Source organism: Dermacentor variabilis, chromosome 9, assembly GCF_050947875.1.
Source record: "Dermacentor variabilis isolate Ectoservices chromosome 9, ASM5094787v1, whole genome shotgun sequence".
NCBI classification, from domain to species: domain Eukaryota; kingdom Metazoa; phylum Arthropoda; class Arachnida; order Ixodida; family Ixodidae; genus Dermacentor; species Dermacentor variabilis.
Window position 1 is genome coordinate 123,397,881 of NC_134576.1, and position 19,657 is coordinate 123,417,537.

The 19,657-nt window shown below is 48.0% G+C and overlaps 1 long non-coding RNA gene and 1 other non-coding gene across 2 annotated transcripts in view; one reads left to right on the top strand and one right to left on the bottom strand.

The window, feature by feature from the left end:
* The first annotated feature begins 8,500 nt into the window (after window positions 1-8,500).
* The window catches only part of LOC142557403 (uncharacterized), a 40,471-nt gene continuing 29,314 nt past the window's right edge, over window positions 8,501-19,657 (top strand). Inside the window, exon 1 of the long non-coding RNA XR_012822767.1 lies at window positions 8,501-8,928. This is a non-coding gene — a long non-coding RNA (uncharacterized LOC142557403). The remainder of the gene's footprint in view (window positions 8,929-19,657) is intronic.
* TRNAT-UGU (transfer RNA threonine (anticodon UGU)) lies at window positions 18,896-18,968 on the bottom strand. The gene has a single exon. It is a non-coding gene; the product is annotated as a tRNA-Thr (tRNA).

A 19,657-nucleotide genomic window follows, 5' to 3' on the forward strand; every position in this document is an offset into this window, starting at 1 on the left:
AGCTGAAGAATCGCCGGCGAACTCCCCTGATCTTGTCCCAATGAACTTCGGTGTGTGGGCTATTCTTAAAGAAGAGGCCCACGCTCATCAGTACATCAGCATGATGGCCCCGAAAGCATCACTGGAGCGAGCACAGGAGAAAAGTTACTTCAGGACACCGTGTGGGCCAGAGTTGAAGCGTACCCAGAATGCTTTGAAGGCCGTGACCAAGGCCAAGAGCGGAGGTATCTAATAAATTGTTCTGGGTTTCATTTTTAATGCATCAGGTAAATGCCCTACAAAAGAGTATGCTAGGCTTCTTTTTTTTTTTTCAGTCTCATTCAATATATTAGGAAAGCTTGGGACAGTATTTCTAGCGCACTATAGCTGCCGCCGAAGGTGTCTTATAGCTCGACCGTAAAGGCTTCGTCACAAAAGTTCCACCATAAGAAACGATTTTCTAGCAAAGTTTTTTTTTTTACAAATGTATAATGTGAGCACTTATACAGACATCTGTACGAAACCATCATCCTCACTTTGCGTCGTCGTCATCGGCGCACTAGCTCGCTTGCTGGAACGGAAATGACTGTAGTGAGGGGGCCCTTCACTAAAGCCATAACACCATATAGCGACGGGGTAACAGCAGCCGATCCAGAACCCGTGTAATAGCGAACCTGTCCCTCCGGTTTTATAGCGCCGCGCAAAACATTGGGCTCATGATTGTAGGGACCGGGTATCGGATTGCGTCATCGGCAGATCTTTTTTTTAAACGTTGCTGCATTATTAATTTTCTTGTTTGACTTCTGCCGTACTCGGTCTTTCGTCCGATACTTCACCATCACTCCTAGCAAGCAGGGCTCTTACCAAGGGGAGCGAAGTGAACCGTTGCCAAGCCCAGATGGAGATGGTTCGGCGCCTTAGGTAAATGCCGCTTCAGCGGCCGCAGACCAGTGAATAACGACACGCTGTTACGTTGTTACTGTGTGCCCCAGTGAGACCGGCAAACCACTGACGAGCGAAACTCTGCACACATAACATGCGATGCAGAAACGTGGCTCTTTTACTCTAGCAGATGTATACGGTGAGGGGTGACCGTCGTAATAGCATATAGACTTATGAAGGGCCCCTTACCGTGGTGAGTGCCTTCTGCAATAAAGCATCGGCTCAACCGCTGCTTTACAAGTGCTGGAAGTGCGCGCTACACAGAATACACACTTAACGTAGCGGTAAGACACCCCTACTGTGTGATTGCCGGAATGTTCATGGACTTAATTTAGGACACATTTCCTGGTTTTGTTTTTCCAGGAAATGTGTCCTAAATTAGGACACATTTCCTGGCGGGCGACGAGGTCGTCCTGGGCGGGGTTCATGACCTCATTGAACTTTGCTGCAGCATCGCGTGGGCGTCGTCTTGCGGCCGCGAACGTGTCCGTACTTCTAACGCGCGTGTTCCAGTTAATATTTTCACGGCTGTCAACGTTTCTGCGACCTCGCCGACGGATCGACAGTGAAATCCAACAGCATACCGCCAAGCAGTTAGAAAGAGATCGCAAAGTTTGTTTCTGAGTCACCGTTTTTGAAATCGGGACTGAATCTTGTCCGGCTATGCTTAAGGGAAACCCTGTGCGGCCATCACCGTTATGCGTTGCGTTCTACAACTTCATTTACATGCCTTCGAAGCGCAGTCTCAGCAGGTGCCCCCAATTAGTCGCGCTAAACGAAATGACACAAATGACGCCTTTATTATTGTCCGTAGAGTCCTGTATTCGAAGTGGGACAGTTTGTCTTCACCGACCCGTTTCGTTCTTGTCAGGTTAACAGTAAGCTTTGCCTATACAGTCTTTCGGAAGAGAGTAACGGCCTTCAAGGCTGCTTGAAAGAGTTCATGCCCTGATTCGTCTTACTTCCATGCGGATTGCAATGCCCAATTGACCCGCCGCATTGTCCAGCGTCTGCACTCCGTGCAGAGCGCACGTCCTTCAGAAGGCAAACGTCCAGAACTGACAAGTATAATGGGAAGCCAGTCAACGTTAGCCTCAATAACGACAAAGGGCCAGTTTGGACAGTAGTTCCTGGGTCACATACACACAGGACCTGGCACTTTCCAAGGAATTCACGCCACAGTGCTTCTTATAACAGACATCCTGCCCTCGATCTTGGATGGCGAATGCTTTTCGGTGGCACGGTCACATCTGTAGGGTCTTCTCGAGAAACCTCTCGAGCGTTGTCACACGCTACTCCGCGCTATCGGCCTTCCCAGCAACGTTACAGGGCCGTAGCGGAGTAGGCAGGTCTAAAGCGGATCGTCTTCAAACCAGCGAGGAATGCTTCAGTGTCCGGTATGCTACTTGGAGTCCAGGGCGTACGTCCTTTTGAAAGCGGTCATCTGAGCACTGAAGCGCAGAGCGTTAAGACCTTCTGCTGCTTTTTCGGTATCAGCCCTGCTCATTCCGAGTGGCGAGTTCTCGCAGTACTTCAAGAGCAGGTCCACCGCGTCCAGAACTTCGAACGGAGCTATGCCATCGGCCTTCTTCGACGACAGTACGCCCCCGTCGGTCTTGGACGAGGATAACCGCTCACCGGCATCGTCGCCGCCCTGGTCACTCTGCAGCTTCGCCGACGTGGCCACGAACTCGTCGATGGCTTCGAACTCGCCAATGCCGTCGACTAGGTCCTCCGGCAGGTCGTAGCGGGACGACCACAGCTCGAGCGGGTCGTCCGTCTCGTCGCGATCGCCGCCTTCGGCGTTGTCGTTGAGGTGGTGCATGCTGTGCAGACCGCAGGCCCCGAAGGCTGACCTGATGGTTCGGTCCTTGACGCCTTTCCAGGCGACGGCGAGAAGCCGCAGGGCCTCGTGGACCTGAAGAACCGTGGGTATCTCCTGCAGCACGGTGTGGATCACGAGCGCCCTGCGGTAGTTGCGCTTGAGCGCGTGCACGATGCCGTGGTCCAACGGGATGAGCAAGCCGCTTGTATTTGGCGGCGGGTGTATGATGTCGACGTTCTTGAGGTTGGCCTTCTTGCGCAGCTCGTGGCAGACGGTCTGGTCAACGAGAAGCAGGACCTTTCGCTTGCGGGACTCCAGTTCGCGGTCCCAGCGGCGCAGCTCTTCGTGGAACAACCGCCGCGTCATCCACGATCTCTCGTTCACGGCGTACGTGAGCCCCGGCAGGACGACGCTGTGAGGCAGCGGCGACGCGCCGATCACCACTAGCGGCCTCCGTTCATCGCCGGTCATGTTGGTGCAGAGGTAGATCGTGAACCTGAGGGTAACAGAAGAGGGTCTAATGTAAAATCATTATTTTAGTCTATACCGTAACCACGTTCGTGGCGACAGAGTTCTCACGATTACCCAGACAGGATGGCGGTGCAGTTGCATGCGTATGAGGATGTTGGGAATTGAAAGGTTAGGTTCAATTCTTGAAGGTGTACCTACCAATTGAGAGAGCTCGGAGTACTGTGTATACAGCTATTACAAATTTAAACGGTAGCACCGGCGGGTCGGTCCGAATTTGAAGGTAATCGGAGATCTGCAATCATTCTTCGCCATTTTCAAACACACGTGCTCTGTTCGCTTCGTTCGCTTGGTTTATCAGTTCGCGCGAATAATGCAGTATGTATTACGGGAGAACGTAGACTTGAAACTAGAAATATTGATTCCTAGATTCTTAAATAGTGGAGGCTTTACCATGCTTTACGCCTTGCCGCGTTCAAGGCAAGCCAATCTTTCTAGATACGCATTATCCTCGCACCCATGTGGTGTCATGGCGCACTTTCGGCAACTTGCCAGGAAGCTACGGCTCCAGAAGATGATGCCATAATTTTGGGCGCCTCCGAAACAGCAGACAAATATTTAACACCTGTCCAGATGGACACACAGGAGGTCGACGTCTCCTTGCTAGCTCACTGTCTGGTGACACCAATCTCGGCGTGCTTTGAAGCCACGTTCGGTGTCTGATGAACGCTGACACCCAGTTCACAATCCCATTGTCTGGTGACAGCCAGCTTCGCGTCTGATGACACCTATAGTTTGGAGCCCGGCGACACCTATGCTCAATGTATGGTGATTCGTGACACCTAGCTCAGTGCCTGTAGCGATTTTCAGTTCACCAGCCCCGTGTTTGCTCATGGAATCCGTAGGACATTGCAACACCTTTCCGACCAAAGCTAAAAGAGGCAGAAAGACAGTCGACAGCGAACCTGTCCTGGGCCAGTTGTCCTTGCTCGCAGCTGGCACCACTGAGTTGCGCCGCTTCCTTGGGCAGCGCCCTGAAGAACAGCCCGGTCTCGACGGCGCTGAAGATGTCCCAGGACGAGTAGCCGGTGCGAATCTGTGGCCAAGACGTGTTGAGCCACGTGTCCACGTCTGGAATGTCGGCGCCCATCTCTTTGCGCTCGCGGGCGTAGGTGAGCGAATGGCGCTTCTTGAAGCGGTCAATCCACGCGTTGGGCACCGAGCAGTTCTCGTACCTGCAAGGGTGCGGCAATTTGCGATTAAGACCAACCACCAGTGCCACCGACATCTTACTAGTTATTTTACGTCCGTATCGGGACGGAGATATCTACCTGCAGTTTCCACTCAACCCTGTCCCTGCGGCAACCAACATCTTGTTCAATTATATCTGGTTTAGGGGCTGTGGACGGAGTTGGGCAGTTGAAACCATTGTATTTGCAAAAAAAAAATGTGTTCGTGAGAAAACGTTCATAAGCGCGGTAACAAGAAAATGAGTGTCAGAGGCGATACAACAGCGGTCTGTGCTGAATCGGGCGTACTTACGGTTGCCTACCACGGATCTCCTGTCTGTTTTTAATATTTCGCTAAAATGGGGCGCTATGAAAGTCTTACTCGTCAGAAAATTCAATATTGCACAAATGGTTTCCAGCAGAACGTACTGACACGGACAGATAGGGACGACGACACACGCTGGACTAGTAACCGAATGTTTATTATTTGTTTCCCACGCTTTTTTATAGCATGAGATAGCTAATGCTCCCTCTTTCTTTTTTCATGCCGATTATCCGTCTCTTAGGGTGAAAGATCGTTTTTGCGCAAGTATCCCTTTTCTTTTTTTTTTTTTTTTTGTTAGTAGCATCGATGGTGTACTGATGCATGATTCTCCGCTTCCGTCAATGGCCTTTTAAGATTTCGCGCGTCCCCAGCTTGTCATAACTTTTTTTCAAAAACCTTAATGTACAATTGTACGGCACACGGTAATGATGAAAGTCGATATGCCCAGCGGAGCATTCTGCCAAATATGCTGCGTGTTGTCTTGTGCTGTTAATAAGACACCTGCTTGTTTGTCCTATATATCGTTGGCCACATAATAGAGGTATATCGTCTGTCTCGCAGGTAGTGTACTTCTTGTGGGTTTTTGTACATTGCTTACTTTTCTGGCCATTGCTAACTCACGCACACATTGAATAGTCCTTGTTTAGTGCTGAACATACAACCCCGACGCCTTCCTTTCCGGCTATCGTCTTCAGTTTGAGGCTTAGACCTTGTACATAAGGTGCAACAGCGACCTTCTTCCTTTTCTGTTGAACTTTTTCTTCTTCAACACTGCTGTTCAGGGGTCTCGTCTTTTTCAGCAGCACCTTCGGCGACTGCTGTAAGCAGGTCTCTGGGATAGCCCACAATGTTGAGATGGGGTTACTTGGCGCATGAATCTTTCTTGCATTACGCGATGACACGGCTAAAAGTGAAGCTTGTAGGACCATGGCCACGATGGCTCGCTTAACGTTCTTGGAGTGGCCAGAACCGTATGGCAGGACTCCCGCTGCATGAGCGGGTCTCGTGCTTCCAGCATGGGAGCTGCTTTTCGGAGGTGACGACCAAATCAAGGAATTTAATTTTCTTTCGGCCATTTCAAAGGCGAAGTTTAAACCCGGACATGCTTCGTGGAATTGATAATAGGCATGACAAAAAAGGAAGCATTGGCTATCTAGTGCGATAAAAAAATGTGGGAAACGAATAATAAACAGTCAGTTGCTGGTCATGCGTGGGTCGCCGCGCCTCTCTGTCCGTGTCAGCATGTTTTGCTGCAAACCGTTAGTGCTATGTGCAACCAACGAGCTCAGGCAAAAACTATCTGGAATTTAAATATTTCAGCATTAATTTTCTGAGCCCGCTTCCACTGGCAAAGCCCGACAAGCGCTCGATGAAGGCAGTAGCAGGAATATTTCGGAATTTGCTGAGGTTACGTAACTACAGAAGGACATTGCTCCACCTGACACTCAACCTTGACACGAAGAAAGAAAGTAGGAAGTCTTTCGTATACATGCACACACACTAGCGCTGCCTCGTGTGTAATGCTGCATCGGTCATAGCAGCGAGTATAAGCACAGGAGGCGGTCGAGTGAGCTGCAGTGAGTGCCCGAACGTCGCGATGTCCTGCTCCCACGTGACCACATTCTTCGTCATGATGTCAAGGCACAGTATGACCGGTATAACCTCTAGGGAAACGAAAGTGAAACTGGTTGTATAAGAAAGCTAACATATTAAGTTATCCCCCCCCTCCCATTATGGGGCTTCGCAGCAATCTTATTCTGGGGTTTGGCGGCCTAGGACCTTCATTTAACGCAAAATAACGGGTAAGACAAACTATCTCGATACTATTCTTGTTATTCGCGATACTGGACTGCGTTCCACTCAGTTACAGAGTCACTGGAACTTGGAATCAACGTTCCAGTGACTTTACTCAATGAAGTTGAGAAGCAGCTGTTAAGACCAGGACCTTCTGTGAATAGAGGGGTTTCGAGGCAAACTTGGCAATGCTGCAACGCGTGGCAAGCGTCCGCACCCGAGATCCGCGGCGATCTTCTCCGCCTTGGCCTGCAGGAGTGGGCCGCTGATGGGCGTCCCGGAGGCAGTGGCCTGGTGATACCAGCGCAGCAGAGCGCGGTCCAGGTCCTCGCGCGTGGCCTTGCGCAGCCGTTTAGCCTTCAGCCGGCTCTCCTCGAACGCCGCCATGAACTGCTCCTTGTTCTTGGTGATGCTCGCTAGCGTCGAGGCGGAAATGCCGTACTCGCGGCAGATGTCCACCTGCAACAGCGACGACGTATGATCGGGACCAGCGTGCCACTGTATGCTCGTTTATCGATGAATCGTATGGGCGGTCAGTACGTGGTCTGCAGTGACGAAGCCGCGAGCTCTTGTTCTGTAGCATCACGTCTCCGGGATTACGGGCTAACCAGCGTGAAGACTCACATCGCGTGAACTCGAAGGCAGAGGTGCCCTATACATACAGAACCTTTTCGCGGAGTAGTTTGCTCTAGAGGAACGAGATGGCGCTGGCGGCGGCGCGCCGCACGTTGCCTGAGCCAAAGCGCACGAATGCGAAACCGCTCAGAAAAAAGAAATTTAAAACTGCGCGAAGAAGACAGGACGTGAACAGAAACATAGACGCACACACTGCGCTTTGTGTATGCGTCTGTTTGTGTTCATGTCCTGTCTTATTCGCGCAGTTTGCTAAATCTATGAACCGACTAGCCCGACGACATGCCTTACTACGAAACCGTTACCGCTTCTGCCCTGCTACTGTGCGATCAGCTGCGGGAAATGCGACTGGGTTTTCGCTAAAGCAGTGCGCTCCATTCCTGCAGAAGTGTGCAGTACAGCTGGCTGCAAAAATAGTGACTGACATATCAAGCATTGGAATGAATACGTGTAACCAAGTCGACGGGCCGCTGTTGCAGAAGGAGTGCTTGTGTTGGCGGCCCCTCGCGATGCACGGCTTCCTGGGGGATAAAAAAAATTGTTCACTCATGCGCCAGCGTTGTATCGCTAACATCGAAAGAGGGGACTTCAGCTCCGGAACAATAGCGAGTACCGCTCGTTACACAGCGCGAAAGGGAGTTTCACCGCTTCCTGGCATAGTTTCCCGCACGTTGTCTGCACATGTCCACCGCAACTCAAACGCCAGACGCAGCGTCTGCCTGAGGCGGCTCCCTCAGAGCATTAGAAGCTGGTCTCGAAGGTCAGGCTTTGCCGTACTGCAGCTGCGGGAAGCGAACGCCGACGACGTGGCTCCCATGATTTGGACACCACCTGTACAGAGACTCGCGCTTGTCTAACAAAACCTTTTCTTTTTTTTTTTTTCAATTTTCGAGCAAACCATCGCTCCATTCTTGCTCAAGTTAAGCAGAAATATTGCATCTTATGCAAGGGATGGTTAACTTGGCACTATTACTTGCCTTGTATGTCATTAAAAAACTGCGAATTTCTCATCGTCTGCTCCCCTCGCAGCGAATGATCTTTAAGACGTGGCGGCGACAGCCCTCCGGCGTCTGCAGTGCGACAAAGCATAGACTTCGAGATCCGTTTTTATTGAACGCTCGGGGGCACGCGCAGCAGGAGCAGTCGGCATTATTTTTTCACATCAAAATAAGGCAAATGACAGTGCCAAACGCTACATTGAACGATCCGGATCATGAAATTCGATCTTGCGGCGAAATTTGGGCAAGACATTAGCGATATCGCAAAATGTTTTTCCTTGTTTGGCAGGAACGTATTTCTCTGCATTAGAACGTCGCGATAAGATCCCACAAGGCTCATGCGAGTGGCTACTGTAACATTTCCACAGAAGGGGAACAACTGCCGTTGATCTGGAGCTGTGCGCTGCGGGGCTGAGATGTAGTCAGCGCGCTCAACTATGGTCGCGACTCGCACGCAGCGAATCAGCATGTTCTATCCAAGTCGTGAGGCATCACGCGCTGACTTGACGCTTATCTGATGTCGACGCTGCGCTGCCAGATGTCTCGGCAAGCAGTACCAGCGCCCGGCCACGACGCGTGCCGTTCCCGTCAGACCTTGGGGCGGTATACGTTGCTGTGCAGTTCTTCAAGGAGGCGCCGAGCGAGCCGCATGCTGGAGCGCATGCATTAACCCCTTTCGGATCACCTCGAACTTGAGACGTTCGGTCGCACAAAGCTTCAAGCGGCACCAGCATGGTAATGCACGTTTTGCTTTCTGTTTAGACCTAGTGCGTCGCGTTTGTTACTGGTCCGAACACGTTGATGCGTTTCCGCGGTTTACATGTGTTTGAATGTGCCGCATCAAGAGTTGGCCCCGAGCTTAACGGTCCCCTTTGAGTACAAAAAATTTGAATATTTAAGCAGAAACTGTACTTTGAAGCTTACACGTATATACTGCTTGTACCTATATGTTTATATGTGTGTGTACTTTCATGAACACTGCATAAATGCTCCTGACCTGGAGGATTTTCTGTAAGAGTCCACCTAACGGGCTGTCCATTTCGGCCGCTGCTGATTGGATGCCGCTGTAGGAGAGAGGAGGAGACGAGCTGCCCTAGCCAATCAGCAGCGGCCGAAATGGACAGTCCACTAGGTGGGCTCTAATAGACTACATCACCCCCCCCCCCCCCCCCGTAGAGTCGAAGACACTGTGACCTTTGTCAGGCTTTGAGCCTTTAGCTTTAGCCTCGCACTTCGACCAAGTGATGAAGAAACAAACTTTCTTTCGTCTCTTGGAGTACTCGTGCAATTTCTTGCCTTCCGTATGCATTGGAACGCGGCCACGGCAGTCGGGTATCGAACCCACGACCTAGTGACGACATACCGGACGCCAAAGCCACGTAACTATACTGCGGGCTGGAGCGACACTTTCCATTCGCTCGCTCGCTCACCTTCTTTCGTCCTGCCTCCACTTCTGCTACCAGAGCCAGCTTTTCCGTGACGGAGTAGGACTTCCGCTTTCGGGGAGTCCGCGAACTTCCGGTGGCAGCGTCGGCTCCGGCGCTAGAGTCGTCGCTCTTGGACAGTGACTTGGCAAATCTGCGATTGGCCTTCCTCTTCCTCGGCGTGGCTCCTGCCAGCGACGGAGGCGGTTTGATCGGTGAAGTCTCCACCGGCGCTTCGCAGCTTGACGACTCCATACTCGAAGAGTCCAAGGCGATCTCCAGCGGGCCCGGGCTGTAGCACGGGTCACTCTCCTCGGTAGCGTCCATGTCCATGTTCGGTCCGCAAATCTGGGCGCGTGTTCACAAAAGAAGGATTTTTTTTTATGTTAGAAACTGTTCGTATAGAGTGTAGCCAGCCGATCGTGGTGTTGGACTAGCGAAGGCGGCCCAGACAACGGGAAACTGTACGCACGAACAAAAAAACTCACGAATTCACAAAGGAATTCGCCCCCCTATAGGCACGTTTTCACGCACAAACAAGTTCTTATGTTAGAGCTGCTCGTAAGAACATATTTCACTAATGGCGAGCATCACCCACAAACGAAAGCTTTTGTGATTTGGGTCCCTGATTTGGAGAAGGCTAAATAAGTCATTTTATTTGGCTGATTTCCTGCTAGATTCAACGGACTTTTCCGGTTTGACTAGCACCGCAGTAATAATAATTTTCAAATACAATAATAATACAAAACATAAACGCACATTTAGTTGATAAGGGATCTTCCGGCAGATTCCGCGTCATGTTTTTTTTTTCTTCTGGCATATCTTGCGGTTTCGCAATATAATAATCATATTTCGCAATCCAAAGGGCATTGAATGTTGTTTTATCACAGTGATAACAGCGGTTCGTAGCCCCTATCTGATAATTTAGATGTTGTATGAAATCACCAGTGCTCTAGTGCTAGTGCTCGACTAGCACGACTAGTGCTCATATTGCAGCGAAAAATGAAAAGCAGATAAAATCGGCAAGCGACGAAACAAGGAAGCAAAACGATAACTCTTACCATGGGTATGTGCGAATAGCGATTTCTGGAAGCGAATTTAGTTGGAATCGAATAAGAACGGCACCGAATTCACTACGAATTGAATACGAGCCATAATGACAACTTAGTTAATGCGAATCAAATAGTGACTACGCGGAACCCAATACAAACGTAGTAGCTTTACAAGCGTAATACACTCAATGCAAATGTAATAGCGATGAGTCAGGTTATGAATAAGACACAACATTTAAGAGCTTCAGAAAGTTACTCCTGAGTGGTTTCACATTTCTTTCCCGTTGCCAGTGCGGGTCATCCGAAAACTAGTTATTCGAACAAGTTTATTAAATTTCGAATGAGATATTTTTGATTGGAATGGCGAATCAAATAATGGGGCGTAGGATTCGTTATCCAGAAATTTCGCTTATGTACTGACCCGTGATTTCCCGAGCGTTCGCTGCTAGTCTAATAAATAAAAACAGGGCAGTCACAACAGGGGAAGTATTCTCTAAATGTCCGCCTTGTGGATACGTCTATTTCGTCAGCTGCTGAAGCGCCGATTGGCTGGTGGCTCCTGCCTCCTTCTAACGCGTACCCCAGTCCAGCCAATCAGAACATCAGCAGCAGGTGAAATTGACATGTGCGTAAACAGTAACCCCCACACCCGCCTTCTTTAATCATACGCGTACACGTATGCCAGCGTCGCTTCGTGGAACGAAACATCGTTGCTCTTGAACGCTGGTACGCGAAATCATAAAGGTGTCAGCACGAAATGCAGTTCGTTTAAATTATTTGTTCTTGCTATCTGATTGAATGTGCAGTTGCTCCTTTTTCACGACGTCATCGTGTACAGACACAAGGATCAATCAAATTCACGCAACTTTCTTTCACGCGATTGCTCAGTAAGTGCGTTCGGCGTGAAAGATGTACACCATGTCACGATGACTGTCGATGTTAATGCGATAGCACTGAAGCAATGTAGTGACACAGCACATATTGCTGGTGATGTAGTTACGGTCATTGACGACCAAGCCAAGGCGAAGAAACGCTTACGTATCTTGCGCAACAGCCCTGTGGTTCTTCACTCTGACTTGGTCAATGACCGGAACTACTCTTCATCACTATGTCACCTGATCAGGCCAATTTTCGTCGAACCCTGGACTACACAACTCATTGGTAAGAAAACTTTTGATGCGAAAGCACTATATGCCCCACTACGCCGAACTCCGTCGGCATGACCGACAGATGTTACCAAAAATGGCGGACGCCCGAAAGAGTACAGACACGTCAAAAAAGTGCTGGGATTGACGTCACATTTCTCATGGAGGTTCCTGTAAAAAAAAGTAAATTGACGGCTTTGTAAAGCAAATTCGGAAAATTTTGGCCTGGGTGGCAACGGAACCCGGGACTCAGGGGTGTAAGACGAGCACGCTTCACCGAGGCCACGGCGGTTCCACGGTCCTGGTCCGTGCGCCATTGCACACGCCACCTTTCCAAACTCCTCCCGGGCGAGCGAGCGCTTTGATTTGGCTTTACCGAGGCGCAGTTAGGACGCAGGCAAGAGAGCTTGCGCGGAGGAGGAACGCGCGTAAAATTACATTTCACGAAAGGGACTATAATGCTTTCGCATTCCCACACGTAAGCAGCCTTGTCAACTTCGGACGCCGACTGTATGTGCGCTTGGGGAAAAACAAGCAAACACAATGAAGGGAACAGCGCGCGGCAGAAAGTGAGATGACGGAGCGAAAATGCGTCGACTAATCACAGGCAGATCCCGAAACCGAAAAGCGGCACAAGCCAGACCTGTGGGAAACAGCAAGCAGCTTTCAAAAAACGGCGCGACCTCTCGCAGGTGTATTTTCTCCCAGCATGCAACGCCACTGCAATCCGCGCCAATCCGTCCGCTCAACAACAAAAACACGTCAAGAACTTTGTGAAATATTTTCGGCGCCTATTCACAGCGACGCAACTCACCCCCCCCCCCCCCTCCGCTCCCCCTAGCACGCGCACAAATTCAACGCATTAACAGAGGCGATCGTAAGTAGCAACACGCGTTTTAGTGGCAGCTAGGCAAAGGAGTTCGTACACACTTACGTTTATAGTGAACCTGCACGAGACGACGATGCCTGGTGAGGAGAAGCGCTCGGTCTCGATCTCTGATGCCGGTTTGTACGTAACGCTCAAAGCGAGAACGTCACCGAGAAAAGTATTAAGTTTTGCGATTATGCGATCACAAAGACAGCATAAGCAGCCGCTTCGACAGGCAGAGAAACTAGCTACCCGCCGAACCGACCGAGAGCAAAAAAAGACGCGTCCTGCTCCCACAAGCGAGCGAGCGCGTTCTGTTGACCTTCAGTTTCTTCGTTGTAAGCGAGGGCGCTAGGGTGCGCCGCTACGTTGCAGCCGGGAGAAATCGGAACCGGCCGCCGCCGCAGAAGAGATAAGTGAAAAGACATAAAAACGGAGAACCGCGTTTGAGTCGCGGCATCGTCCCCGAATCGTCCCTTGTAGATGAAGAAAAAAAAACTAGGACGAGGGGCTAGATAAACAGCCGTGATGGGGGGGACTTAGGAAATAAATTACCGGACATTGTTCTCAATTTCGCCGTCTTTTACTCGACGCCTCCGCTTTTCTAGTAGCGCCGCGCTCCGCCGAGCCAGCGGCGGCGCTCCGGTAGCCATTTTGTCAACGAGAACGAGAGAATAAAGAAGTGGCTGCTCGCAGGCGCTCGCAGCTGTTGTGATCCCGCCTGGCGCTTCGGCCAGCGCCCCGTTCGTAATCACCCTCGTTCTCTTTCAAAGCGTTCACTCGCTCTCTCTGCTTTCTCCGGTTTCTGGTTTGTACCTTTATTTGAGCGCCTTTCCATAAAAGGACCGCTTATACCCACGTGATGCGAGGGCGCATGCGCTGTACGTGCGGAAGCCAAGCGCGCTGTTTTCTTTTTCACCTTCGCTAGGGGCGTTGCAGACGAAGCCGTCTGTGGCGCGTTGTCTGCTACACTATGTGGAGCGTCGTCTGCTACACTATATGCATTTTTTAGAACATCAGTAAAAACACGCTGCTTGCTCAGCTTACGCATCTCGTGTGACGTTTCAGTCGTCCTATTTGTAAAACAGCGTTGTTGGCTGCTATTTTTATTATTCATATCTTCCGAAAAATAACTCGAACTCTGATAATTTTCTTCGGTCCCTGTACCGACAGCGTCGTCTGCTACCAGCTTGCTACTGGAAGTTTTCTGACGAGACAAGTCGTTCCCGTGAAATTGCTTTAAATAGTCGCTCTGCTGTTTCCTAGAATTTCTATGCATTCAGCTGCTATATATGTCATCATATATGTCAACCTAGCTCGCTACCTGGTCTGCTGCGTTTAAAGCGTGAGCTGTCAGGAGCAAGCGTTAGCTCGGGGTTTCCGATCTAAATAAACGGGAAAGGAGAAAGTGTTCTTCCCAGCAACCGCTGCACCGAATTTGCTGAGATTTGTCACATCTAAAAGATAAATTAAAATCAAGTGACTGTTCAAGCGAATTTTTTATTTCACCTGTCAATTTTTCTATAAAAATTATTTAAGATTGCAAACTTTAGAGAAACGAAACTATGAAATCAACAACTCTGTAGCTCGGCAATGAAAACGATATCAATATATTGGGAAACTCCATATATTAATACATTTAAAGCAGGCAAACTTGATATTTTATACACCCCAGTGAAATATATTACAAATATGTGAATAGGAGTCTTGTCTAAAAGCTCTTGTAAACATTGTATATCCACGTGAGCTGCAATTTAATATAGCAAGTTTGTCCGCTTTAGATGCTTTCAGATGCAGTTTTACGCAACTGCGACACTTTTTTTTTTCAGCAGAACTACGAATTTGCAAACTACGTGTTTCTAACTCTCTTTCTTTTTTTTTTTTTTGCAATCTTGCCAATTTTCGGCAATGTCTATTGAGCACACAAAATCCTAAATCAAAAATCCGTTTCCTATAGTCACCAGAATGTAATGTTCTCTCTCAAGTGTAGCAAATTTGCTTAAAATCGGTCAAGGAGTTATCGAGAAAACCATTTCTGCGTTTTACATGTATTTGAATACGTGGTACCCGAGTTGAGCCCGAGCCAAAGCTTCCTCTTAAAAAGAAGTTCTAGCTCGGGTGCTCCTATCTATATACATGTAAAAGGAGAATTCTTTTTTTATCCGCAACGACTGCACCAAATTTGACGAGGTCTGCCACATTTAAAAGAAAACTTAAAATCTAGTGACTGTTCGTTTCGAATTTTCGATTTAGGTCGTGAATTTTTCGTTAAAAATTGACAAAAATCAAACTTTTTCAGAAAACGAAACTATCACGTTTACAACCCTGTAACTCAGCAATGAAAAATTATATCGCAGACAAGATTGATATTATACATATGAATCTCAAAAATATTTAGTAATATGGAAGTACAGCCTTTGCAGAACCCTTGCACACAAGGTAACGAATTCATGTAAGATACAAATTGACATATTGAATTTGTCCGGTTGAAATGATCTAATGGATGTCGTTTACAGAACAGCGTCATCTGTTCTTGGCGCAGAGCTATGAATATGTAAACTCCGTGCTTCTATTTTGTTTTTCGAACTTTCGAATTTTTGAAAATTCTTTTAACAGAATTCAGGCCCTCAATCACAATTTCACTTCCAACAGTCACTAGAATTTACTTTTATCTCTCAAATGCAACTAATTTCATTAAAATCTGTCCAGTGGTTATCTCAGGAAAGCGTTTCTGTGTTTTACATGTACTTGAATAGGCCGCGTCGGAGTTGGGCCCGAGCTAAAGCTTCCTCTTAAAACGAAGCTTTACCTGCAGAGTTTCTATATATACACGCAAAACATGGAATTTGTATTGCTCGGGAATACATTAAGCGATGTTATTGAGGTTTGCTGCATTTAACATAATTAAAAGGTTATAGTGTACTGACTCTTACCGGCTATATTTTATTCCCTTTACTCTTAACAAAGTCGTTGTAGAAATTCTGTCACATTTCTGCCGACGCCTTTGTTGAATTCTGTAAACTTTCTCTTGAAATGCTGTTAAAAATGTCCTGATTGATATTTATGGCCATATTTCTTTGCAGCTATTGCCAGGACTCCAAATATTTCACACACACACACACACACACACACACACACACACACACACACACACACACACACACACACACACACACACACACACACACACACACACACACACACACACACACACACACACACACACACACACACACACACACACACACACACACACACACACACACACACACACACACACACACACACACACACACACACACACACACACAAACACACACACACACACACACGCACGCACGCACGCAGGCACGCACGCACGCACGCACGCACGCACACAAACACACGCACACACACACACACACACACACACACACACACACACACACACACACACACACACACACACACACACACACACACACACACAAAAGTGGAGCCTTACGTTTGCAGCTCTTCAACTCCATTACAAAAACATAAAATGTAGTTTAGTGAACTGCAACATTATGTTATGATATGTGCTTTAGGTCAGCATCGATGCTTCACTTCCTTGTGTTTTTTTAATAGTCCAAAGTGCACTAAGGCACTTCTGTTTATATATATGAAATCCACCCCTGTAATAGCCCGTCAAAGGCTGACGTTATCATTAAATAGATAAAATAAGTAAACCTGAGAAGGATTCCGTTAAATATTCATCCCGGATGTGAAGTTAGATGCATGCGGATTTGTACGGAAGTTGTTTGGTCATATTCTTGCGATCAGTGTTCGTAAAAACTGTTACTAATTAGATGCAGAATGTTATTTTGTCACAGCTGACAAGACGCATCCGTAAAAGAAAGTTCTTGTAGCATATCGTGATATGATAAGTGGATTCATAATCCAACGTCAACATGCCAACATACCACACGGTGTACCATCTTCATCTCTGTGTTTAGGCAAACAAAGCGCTTGCTATCATTAAACAATGAAATTATGGTTACTTTGTTCAGGTGCGTGAAGTTATCACTTTCGATATCTAACAGTCACGATTACAGAGGAAAGAAGGGGGGTTTTTGACGTCTGTATAATGAACCAGTACAACAAACCGGCCTAAAATAAACTGAACTGTGTTCATGTCGGAAGAGGCTATGGAACGCAGTAATGATTCCGACATATGTGCATTTAATGATATTTATCTCTAACGAAACTTACTAACGTCCTGTTGGCGTCATCGGTTAAACGCGTAGTGTAAAGTGGGCTCACCCCAATAATGCTCCTTACTGCGGCAAAGCAAGCTTCTCGGTAATGTTACGGACGTACGCACAACTCGGAAACCGACGTCAGGGTCCTTCGATACTTCTGCGTAATGCTATGGCAGAGCTTCGTGTAGTGCCCGCGGTGGACACACCGCGGCGCTGGCGCAACTGGTCGGACTCATAGAGTTTCTCACTATAACACCTAGAGGGAAATGTGGCACCACCGTCTATTGGAGTTTCCTAAGGAACGCTGTGCCGTCATAGAAATGACAGTATATGTGCCTGCGAGGCTTGTGTTGGCTGGTGTTGTAAGAGGCTTCGTCCAAAACGGGGATATGGCTACACAAAAAACGCATTCTTAGAGTAAAATCTTCATAAAATCTTTCCATTCACGCATATTACACCTTCCAGTGAAGTTTACTCACCGACAATGCATAACCAAGCGAAGAAAAGCAAGAACAGACGACAAATTGTTGCAAAGCGAGCACGAATCTTGTCGTCTGTCCTCCAACTTTAGCGGCCCGCTGACACTTCCTATGTTCCATATAATTGGACATGCAATAACAAGTTCTCATAGTTAAACAAAACATGTTTTTGTGTAATAATAAAGCTAAAACAGCTTTTTATGTGCAGTTTTACGAGAAAATTACTCATTGTGACAGACGGAACGGTGCTTGCTTTGCTCTCCGAGAACGATGCCAATCCATAGTCACAATATACCTGCATTCCCATGCATACCACAGCGCAGCGGCGCCAGATTTCCCTCTAGGTAATATAGTGAGAAACTCTATGGTCGGACTGGAGCAGACGCCGAATGGACGCCACAGTCGGTCTGTGCGTACGCTCGCTATTGGGCAAGCGTTGACAGCCTGTTTGTATCAGCGTGTGAATATCGTCGACGCAACATGCAAATCGCCACCCTGTCTCTGAACAGTGTTCGGGAACTTAAACGCGAACAATTTCGAAACAACTGCAATGCTTTATTTCGTTTCCAGGTTCAAATGCGTTCGCAACAGCGGCTTAATTCATAATTCAAGTTGTACGCTTGGGCTATTCCGTCGTTAGAAACCGACTACAGAGCAAGTTCATGTCGCACTTTTATGCAATTGCACGTAAAAAAAAAAAACCTGCGTTGTTCCTTTTAGCCGCTCTTGTTTCAGTTTATGCACTGTGCATCTGTCTTCGTGTAGTGACATCATGCTTCGTCACAAAGCTAACTGAACAGCAAGACCAATTGAACTAAATATCTAATTATCGAACTAATAACTGGCTAAGCTGCTAAGTAGATAAATAAACTAATTACCCACGACATTTGCTCGTACCTAATTTAAAAAGCCAGCTAAACTAAATAACTAATCTATCTAACCGAATATAAGTATAAATAACTAATGATATCATAAGCCAACAAAGACACGAAGGACAACATAGGGGAAATTACTTGTACTTACTGATTGAAATAAAGAAATGATAAATTAATGGCAGCGAAAGTGGATGAAAAAATTGGCAGTGGCTTAGCTCGGCTATGCCAGGATATATGTAGCGAAAGCTAAGGTATAGCATGGTTAGCCTTCGTTAATCTTGACTGCAAGTCCAGGTTAGTCTGGTTGTCTAGCTATGTTTAGCCAGTCGTTCGGCGCGCTGTTCGTCTGTTTCCTGGGCGATTCGTTTCCTCTTCACCTCGTTCCGTTGTTGATTCCAGGCCTCCCCTGCTTATAGGAATTGTTGCCGTCCATACTGCCGCCTCAACTGTGGTTGCGGCGCACTCGAGCTCTCCTTTTCAATCCTCCGACATGTTATCAGGCATGCGACGCAGCTGGCGAAGCGAGTGGAGGCGAACGCAATGACGAGGAACGCGGAGTGACGTCATGTGCCTCCTCGGAGCATGGCCACGGCAAAATCGCAAGTTCGCGGCCAGTAAAGCTTTCGCTTTAAAACAACTTGCCGCAGGTGGTGAACGATCCCACGTCTTCGCATTACACGTGCGATGCTCTAACCAACTGAGCTACCGCGGCGCCGTTTCCCCATCCACTTTGTTGGGTATTTATGTTTTTGCAACTAGAGCTAACCCTGAGAGTGTTAGCCAGCGCCACCACTCACAAACCTTGGCGGCGGATGTGGAACATCCTTTCTGCCGCAGGCGTCACGTCCTGGATCTTTTCGGGTGAATGCAACTGGTCAATAAACCAGCACATGCTACCTGAAGGCATCAATTTTGCCGGGTTCGAGACCCTCGTTGTGTAATGAACGAGAAAAAAGGGGGTTAACCGAGGGGCCCGATATTTTTATGGGGAGCTCATTTGATTAGAGCATCGCACGCGTAATACAAAGACATGGGACCGTTCACCACCTGCGGCAAGTTGGTTTATCATCCGTTTTCATTGCCATTATCATTTCTTTAATTCAATCAGTAAGTACAAGTAATTTCCCCTGTGTTTTCCTTGGTGTCCTTGTTTGTTGGCTTCTTATGATATGAGTAATAAAAAAAATATGGACCTTCGGTAAACCCCCTTTCTTCTCGTTCATTACACAACGAGTGTTTTCAATCCGGCATAATTGATGCCTTCAGGAAACGTGCTGGTTTATTGACCAGTTGCATTCACCCGAAAAGATCCATGCAGGACGTGGCGCCTGCGGCAGAAAGCATGTTCCACATCGGCCGCCAAGGTTTGTGAGTGGTGGCGCTGGCTAACACTCCCAGGGT